Genomic DNA, 7542 nt, shown 5'->3' with positions numbered 1-7542 from the left:
TTGAACGCTGAATTCACATATTTAGGAAAATTATCCAATGTTCATTCTGTGGAAGAGGGCATGGTTTCTAGAAAGTTCCAATTTGTTTCCATTGCCCCGCAGTTCTGACTAGAAAATCTCAAAGCAAATTACAGTATTTGCTAAAATTTATAGACGCAGTGTAGCTTTCTACACACCCACACATGCACCAGGGATTGGGCACCTTGTACATAAAAGAGTAGTCTAGTAGTTGAGGAAAAGTACAACAAGGTTATTGCTCTTTTTAAAAAACCAAATTGAATAGAACACTAAAAAGATGATATAGAGCAATTGTACAGGCAAGAGGAAATAGCATGATTACCAGGGGACAAAAATGTCATTTCTATTTTTTATTTTTATGACTTTGCATTTCTCATAGTAATGTTTTGTTCAGATAAACCGTCATACTAGAATAGAACCTTGGTTGTCAGTTATCTTCAGAAGTAATTTTAGTTTTATGCTTCAGATACTTCAGTGAGTTTTTAATCATGTTCTGCTTTTCAAATTTAAGAGGTAGATCTCACAAGTTAAAAAACTTCATTGAAGTATAATTGACATACAATAAACTACACGTATTTAAGGTGTACAATTTGATCAATTTTGACATGTATATACCACTGAAACCATTTCTGCAATCAAGATAATCAGTATATCCGTCACCCCCAAAGTTTCCTCTACCCCTTTGAGGTTCCTCCTTCACTCCACCCCCATACCCAGGCAACCACTGTCACTATAGGTTAGTTTGCATTTTCTAAAATTTTAGATAAATGGAACCATAGTGTATGTACTGTTTTATCTAGCTTCTTTCACTCAGCATAATTATTTTGAGATTCATCGACATTGTTGCATTTATCAATACTTCGTTCCTTTTTATTGCTGAGTAGTATTCCATTGTATGACTGTACCACACTTTGTTTATCCAATCACCTGTTGATGGACATTTGTGTTACTGCCATTTTTTCACTATTACAAATAATGCTGCTATTAACATTCATGTACAAGTCTTTGTGTGCACATATGCCTTCCTTTCTCTTGAATACATACATAGAAGTTTACTATCAGATTTTTATATCATAGTATATGCACTGTCACTATAAGGGGAAATAAAGTTTCCATAACAACGTGTGGAAACCCTGGTGGCATAATGGTTAAGAGCTATGGCTGCTAACCAAAAGGCTGGCAGTTTGAATCTACCAGTTGCTCCTTGGAAACCCTATGGGCAGTTCTGTTCTGTCCTGTAGCGTTGCTATGAGTCAGAATCGACTCAATGGCAACAGGTTTGGTTTTTTGTTGTTTTTTGTTTTTGTATAACAACATGTAGGTAAATATATGCTCTTTCTGTATTTTTAAAGGAATAAGCTTAGCAGATTGTGGTGAAAAGAGCATAGGACAGGATGGAAGTTAAGAGACCAGTCACAATCCTTAATTCAATGACCTCATCTATGAAAAAGTGGCTAGAGTCACTGGATGATCTCTAAAGTTCCTACCAATTCCAAGACTCTATACAGAGCTCAACTCATCTCAACAGTATATGCAGCACAACCAAAGAGATCTGATGGCAGGGTAGCTTTCTCCCACCCCTCTCCGCAGCTTAGGGTTACGTTTATACTAACCCTTACCCATGTTACATTTATGCTGACTGGCTCCTTCTGTTATAAATGGAGGATCACACATATACATCATCAAATTACTTTGGATATATTTTTGTGAGTGCTGGCTAGGAAGAACAATTAAATGATCAATTTCTGCCTTCCGTAGGCCATTAAGATAGCACCTACTTACAAAGAAGCCACTGCAGCAATAGGGAGCTAATTACCATGGTTTAGTCTGAAAATGGAATGTCATGCCATCTTTTAAAATAATGTCTTCAAAGAATACTGAAAAAGATGGCAAATTTTTCATGTTATACTAAGTGAAAAAATAGATATGATTCTGATTTGTTTGTAAGTATGCATTAAAAATTACTGGGAGGGGCCGCTTTCAGCGTAGCCATGGCGGCTAGCACTACCACCAACCCCTCGAAGCGACTGCCACTAGAATTTGTAGACAAGTGTATAAGATCAAGAATTCAAATTGTGATGAAGAGTAATAAGAAATTGTTGGCACACTTCTAGGTTTTGATGACTTTTGAAATCACACCAGAAGGAAGAAAGATTACTAAATTAGATCAGATTTTGCTAAATGGAAATAATGTAACAATGCTGGTTTCTGGAGGAGAAGGACCTGAAGTGTGAGTGGAGTTTCTTGACTTATGCTAGCTTCTGTTTTGTTTTATAATGGCAAAAAAAGTGGATTATTTTTAACTTTTTAATCTTGAGATTCTGTAAAGCTAAGTTTCCAGTTAAAAGGAAATGCTTTGAAGATGCATTGTAAATGCCAAATTTTGTAAGTTAATCATGATTGTCTTGGGAAAAAAGTAAACAATTTTCTGTTTAAAGACTAAAATAAAGACGTTTTGATTTTTAAAAAAGTTACTGGGAGGATGCACCCTCCCCCCCAAATTAATAGTGAGTTCGGTTTAACCTTGAGTTAACTTTTTGGAGTGCATCCTTATAGTAACCCTGCCGCCGCTGTCCGTGATAGAATAATATCCATACACCTACAAGGAAGACCAGTTAACACAACTATTTTTCAAATTTATGCACCAACCAGTAAGGCCAAAGATGAGGAAATTGAAGATTTTCACCAACTTCTGCAGTCTAAAGTTGAACAAACATGCAATCAAGATGCATTGGTAAATTATTGGTGGTTGGAATGCAGAAGTTGGAAACAAAGAAGAATCGGTTTTTGAAAATATGGCCTTGGTGATAGAAACGATGCTGGAGGTCAAATGATAAAATTTTGTGAGACCAAAGACTTATTCATTACAAATACGTTTTTACAACAACATAAATGGTGACTATACACGTGGACTTCGCTGGATGGAATACACAGGAATCAAATCGACTACGTCTGTGGAAAGAGACGATGGAGAAGCTCAATATCATCAGTCAGAACAAGGCCAGGGGCCGACTGCGGAACAGATCATCAATTGCTTATATGCAAGTTCAAGTTGAAGCTGAAGAAAATTAGAACAAGTCCACAAGAGCCAAAGTAGAACCTTAAGTACATTCCACCTATAGAGACCATCTCAATAACAGATTTGACACATTGAACACTAATGACCGAGGACCAGACGAGTTGTGGGATGACATCAAGAGAATCCTACATGAAGAGAGCAAAAGTGGATTCAAACGGCTGACCTTTTGGTTAGCAGTTGTAGCTCTTAACCATTGCGCCACCAGGGGCCCCTTCCAAGACAGTCCGTGGTATATTCAATATTCTTCGCCAACATCACAATTCAAAGGCATCAATTCTTCCTTGGTCTTCCTTATTTATTGTCCAGCTTTCACTTGCATATGAGGTGACTGAAGATACTATGACTTGGATCAGGCACACCTTAGTCCTCAAATTAATATCTTTGCTTTTGAACACTTTAAAGAGGTCTTCTGCAACAGATTTGCCCAACACAAACAACATCATTAACAACACAGGAAAGAAAGAAAAGATCAAAATGGATGTCAGAAGAGATGCTGAAACTTGCTCTTGAATGTAGAATAGCTAAAGCAATCTGAAGAAATAATGAAGTGAAAGAGTTGAACAGAAGATTTCAAAGGGTGGCTTGAAAGACAATGTAAAGTATTATAATGAAATGTGCAAAGACCTGGAGTTAAAAACCAAAAGGGAAGAACATGCTTGGCATTTCTCAAGCTGAAAGAACTGAAGAAAAAATTCAAGCCTCGAGTTGCAATGTTAAAGGATTCTATGGAGAAAATATTAAACGACACAGGAAGCATCAGAAGATGGAAGGAATACACAGAGTCACCGTACCAAAAAGAATTGGTCGACTTCCAACCATTTCAGGAGGTAGCATATGATCAAGAACTGATGGTATTGCAGAAAGAAGTCCAAGCTGCACTGAAGGCATTGGTGAAAAACTAGGATCCAGGAATTGACGGAATACCAACTGAGATATTTCAACAAACAGTTGAAATGCTGGAAGCGCTCACTTGCCTATGCCAAGAAATTTGGAAGACCGCTACCTGGCCAACCGACTGGAAGAGATCTATGTTTGTCCCCATTCCAAAAAGGTGATCCAACAGAATGCAGAAATTATCGAACAATATTATTAATTTCATATGCAATTAAAATTTCGCTGAAAATAATTCAAAAATGGTTGCAGCAGTACGCCTACAGGGAACTGCCAGAAGTTCAAGCCAGATTCAGAAGAGGACGTGGAACAAGGGATATCACTGCTGATGTCAGATGGATCATGGCTGAAAGCAGAGAATACCAGAAAAATGTTTACCTGTGTTTTATTGACTATGCAAAGGCATTCAACTGTGTGGATCATAACAAAGTATGGATAACATTGCAAAGAATGGGAATTCCAGAAACTTAAATGTGCTCATGAGGAATTTGTACATAGACCAAGAGGCAGTCATTTGAAAAGAACAAGGGGATACTGTGTGGTTTAACATCAGGAAAGGTGTGCTTCAGAGTTGTATCCTTTCACCGTACGTATTCAATCCATATGCTGAGCAAATAACCCGAGAAACTGGACTATATGAAGAAGAACACAGCATCAGAATTGGAGGAAGACTCATTAACAACCTGTAATATGCAGATGACATAACCTTGCTTGCAGAAAGTGAAGAGGACTTGAAGCATTTACTGATGAAGATCAAAGACTACAGCCTTCAGTATGGATTACACCTCAACATAAAGAAAACAAAAATCCTCACAACTGGACCAGTAAGCAACATCATGATAAACGGAGAAAAGATGGAGGTTGTCAAGGATTTCATTTTACTTGGATCCGCAATCAATGCCCATGGAAGCAGCAGTCCAGAAATCAAACAACGTATTGCATTGGGCAAATCTGCTGCAGAAGACCTCTTTAAAGTGTTCAAAAGCAAAGATATTAATTTGAGGACTAATGTGTACCTGATCCAAGTCATAGCATCTTCAGTCACCTCATATGCAAGTGAAAGCTGGACAATAAATAAGGAAGACCGAGGAAGAATTGATGCCTTTGAATTGTGATGTTGGCGAAGAATATTGAATATGCCATGGACTGTCTTGGAAGGGGCCCCTGGTGGCACAATGGTTAAGAGCTACAACTGCTAACCAAAAGGTCATAATGACTAGATGGCAATGGATTGGGTCTTGGAAGAAGTACAGCTAAAATGCTGCATAGACATGAGGTTAGGGAGACTTCATCTCATGTGCTTTGGAAGTGTTATCAGAAGTGACCAGTCCCTAGGGAAGGACATCATGCTTGGTAAAGTAGAGGGTCAGTGAAAAAGAGGAAGATCCTCAATTAGATGGATTGACATAGCTGCAACAATGGGCTCAAACATAGCAATGATTGTGAGGATGGCTCATGACTGGGCATTGTCTCTTTCTGTTATGCACAGGGTGGCTATGAGTTGGAATGGACTGGATGGCACCAAACAACAACCTTGAGTTGTTGTTACATATTGTTATTGCCTCTTTTATGCTTTCCAAAGTTTGTAGAATTAATCATGTATTTCTTTTTATATTCAGAAAAAGTTCAGTAAATACTTTTTAAGTAATATATGTACGCAAAGGGCCTCTGGACACAAATTGTACAAATATATAATTTTATAAAATAATTATGTCAAATAAGAGTCCCTGAGTGGCACACATGGGTAAGCACTCTACTACTAGCTGAAAGGTTGGCAGTTTGAACCCACCCAGAGGTGCCTTGGAAGATAGGCCTGGCGATCTACTTCTGAAAGATCACAGCCTTGAAAACCCCTATGGAGCGGCTAAACTCTGCACCATGGGGTCGCCATGAGTTGGAATTGACTTGATGGCAAGTATCCACAAAAACGTGTCGAATAAATGAAAACTTTTAAGTAGTAAGTAGAAGCTCCCCATACCTTGCACATTAGCTGGTACGTAGGCATTCAAAAAATGACAGAGAGACAGATGGAATGGCTAGAGCAAGAGATTGCCTGATAGGAAAAGATACAGAAAAGTAAGGACAGTCCAGATTTGGACAGAAAGGGACACCTGTAACTCTATGGGGAAGGAGAAATCTCAAGAGCTATGGAAAAGACAGTTGGGAGGGGATGTTTGGCAAGCTTCTCTGGGGAAATATTCCCAGAGGGAAAGCCGACGTGGGAACAAGGAGTGAACTGAGCAAGTAAGAGGAGAATGCAGAAAATCTGCCTAGAGAGAATACGGAAGAGGCTGGGCAGAGTGTTGTTTTTGTGGACTGAGTGCTCCATGAAGATAGGGACTGCAGCCGCTTGTACAGTGCCTGGCACTGACCAAGGGCTCTGTCAATGAACAATGAGAATCACTGAGCAGGGATACAGGAGAGGGAGAAATGCAGGAGAGGTTGTCAAGGGCCCCCGATGAAAGGTCATATACAAAAGGGGAGGTCTGAGCCTTGATCTATAAAATGATCATAATTTACAACTATGTCTACTAGATTCTTTTCTATTTATATGCCATTGTAATGTATTTACAAAATGCTCAAATATTCCAGATATAATGAATGAGTTTTATTTCTCTTAACATCTCATTCTTTTATTATTTTTATTTTATTCCTTTATTATTTGAGGAAATAATTAATGCTTTAAGCTGCCTAAGTCCCTTTTCCCCAAACCAACAATAAATAAGCCTAGAGACTGGATGACGTGTCCTTCTAAGTACTCTCATGCAGTGGGGTGCTGGAGACACTCCTACCACTCAAGAGCAGATTGGGTGCATCTCTGCCCAACTCCGTGTTCCGTAATATCACACTGGTTGCTTGAAATCAGCCAGGGTGAGTATGTACTCCTCTATAATCAGCAAAAACTGTAAATCAGAGCCTCTTCTCCCCACCAGAGCCAGTTATTAAGCATTCGCCATCGCTGATCTCATAGAACGTATATCATTGCCTGTGTTGTCCTCTGTCATGTTTCTCCCCTGGTCTAAAAGGCTATGGAGGGCAAGGACCCTTGTCTGTCATATTTGCAGTTGTTATTCTTAACATCTAGTGCCTGCCTGGCATACAGTTGGTGCTGAAAACATGTTCGTTGACTCAGTCACCCACACAGCTGGCTAGCAAGTCCACCCTGAGTTAACATGCTGATAAATACCTGGGTTGGTCACTCTAGCAGAAGAGGGCCAAGTGCCCCACCACCTCCTCACACTCATCTTTCATTTGCCAGTGTTTGAGGATTGGGAAAAGTTCATTGACCGTTTTAGGGTTGACAGATAAAGTGTAAATTTTGCATGGAGCATATTTATGTAGAGGGTCAGCGAAAAAAAGGAAGACTCTCAACAAGGTGGATTGACGCAGTGGCTCAAACGTAGCAACGATTGTGAGGATGGTGCAGGACCAGTCAGGGTTTCGTTCTGTCATATATAGGGTTGCTATGAGTCAGAACCAACTTGATGGCACCTAACAACAACAACTATTCTTATACTAAAAATTATTTGTGGTTTACCTGAAATTTAAACTTA

General features: G+C 39.1%; 1 pseudogene; it reads left to right on the top strand.

Moving 5' to 3' along the window:
• The first annotated feature begins 1597 nt into the window (after nucleotides 1-1597).
• On the top strand, nucleotides 1598-2252 carry LOC101346302 (U6 snRNA-associated Sm-like protein LSm5 pseudogene; annotated as a pseudogene).
• The last annotated feature ends 5290 nt before the right edge of the window (nucleotides 2253-7542 follow it).

Source organism: Trichechus manatus, unplaced genomic scaffold (assembly GCF_000243295.1).
Source record: "Trichechus manatus latirostris isolate Lorelei unplaced genomic scaffold, TriManLat1.0 scaffold00037, whole genome shotgun sequence".
NCBI lineage: Eukaryota > Metazoa > Chordata > Mammalia > Sirenia > Trichechidae > Trichechus > Trichechus manatus.
Note: the sequence above shows the minus strand (reverse complement) of the source record. Positions and strands in the feature narration are given on the sequence as shown.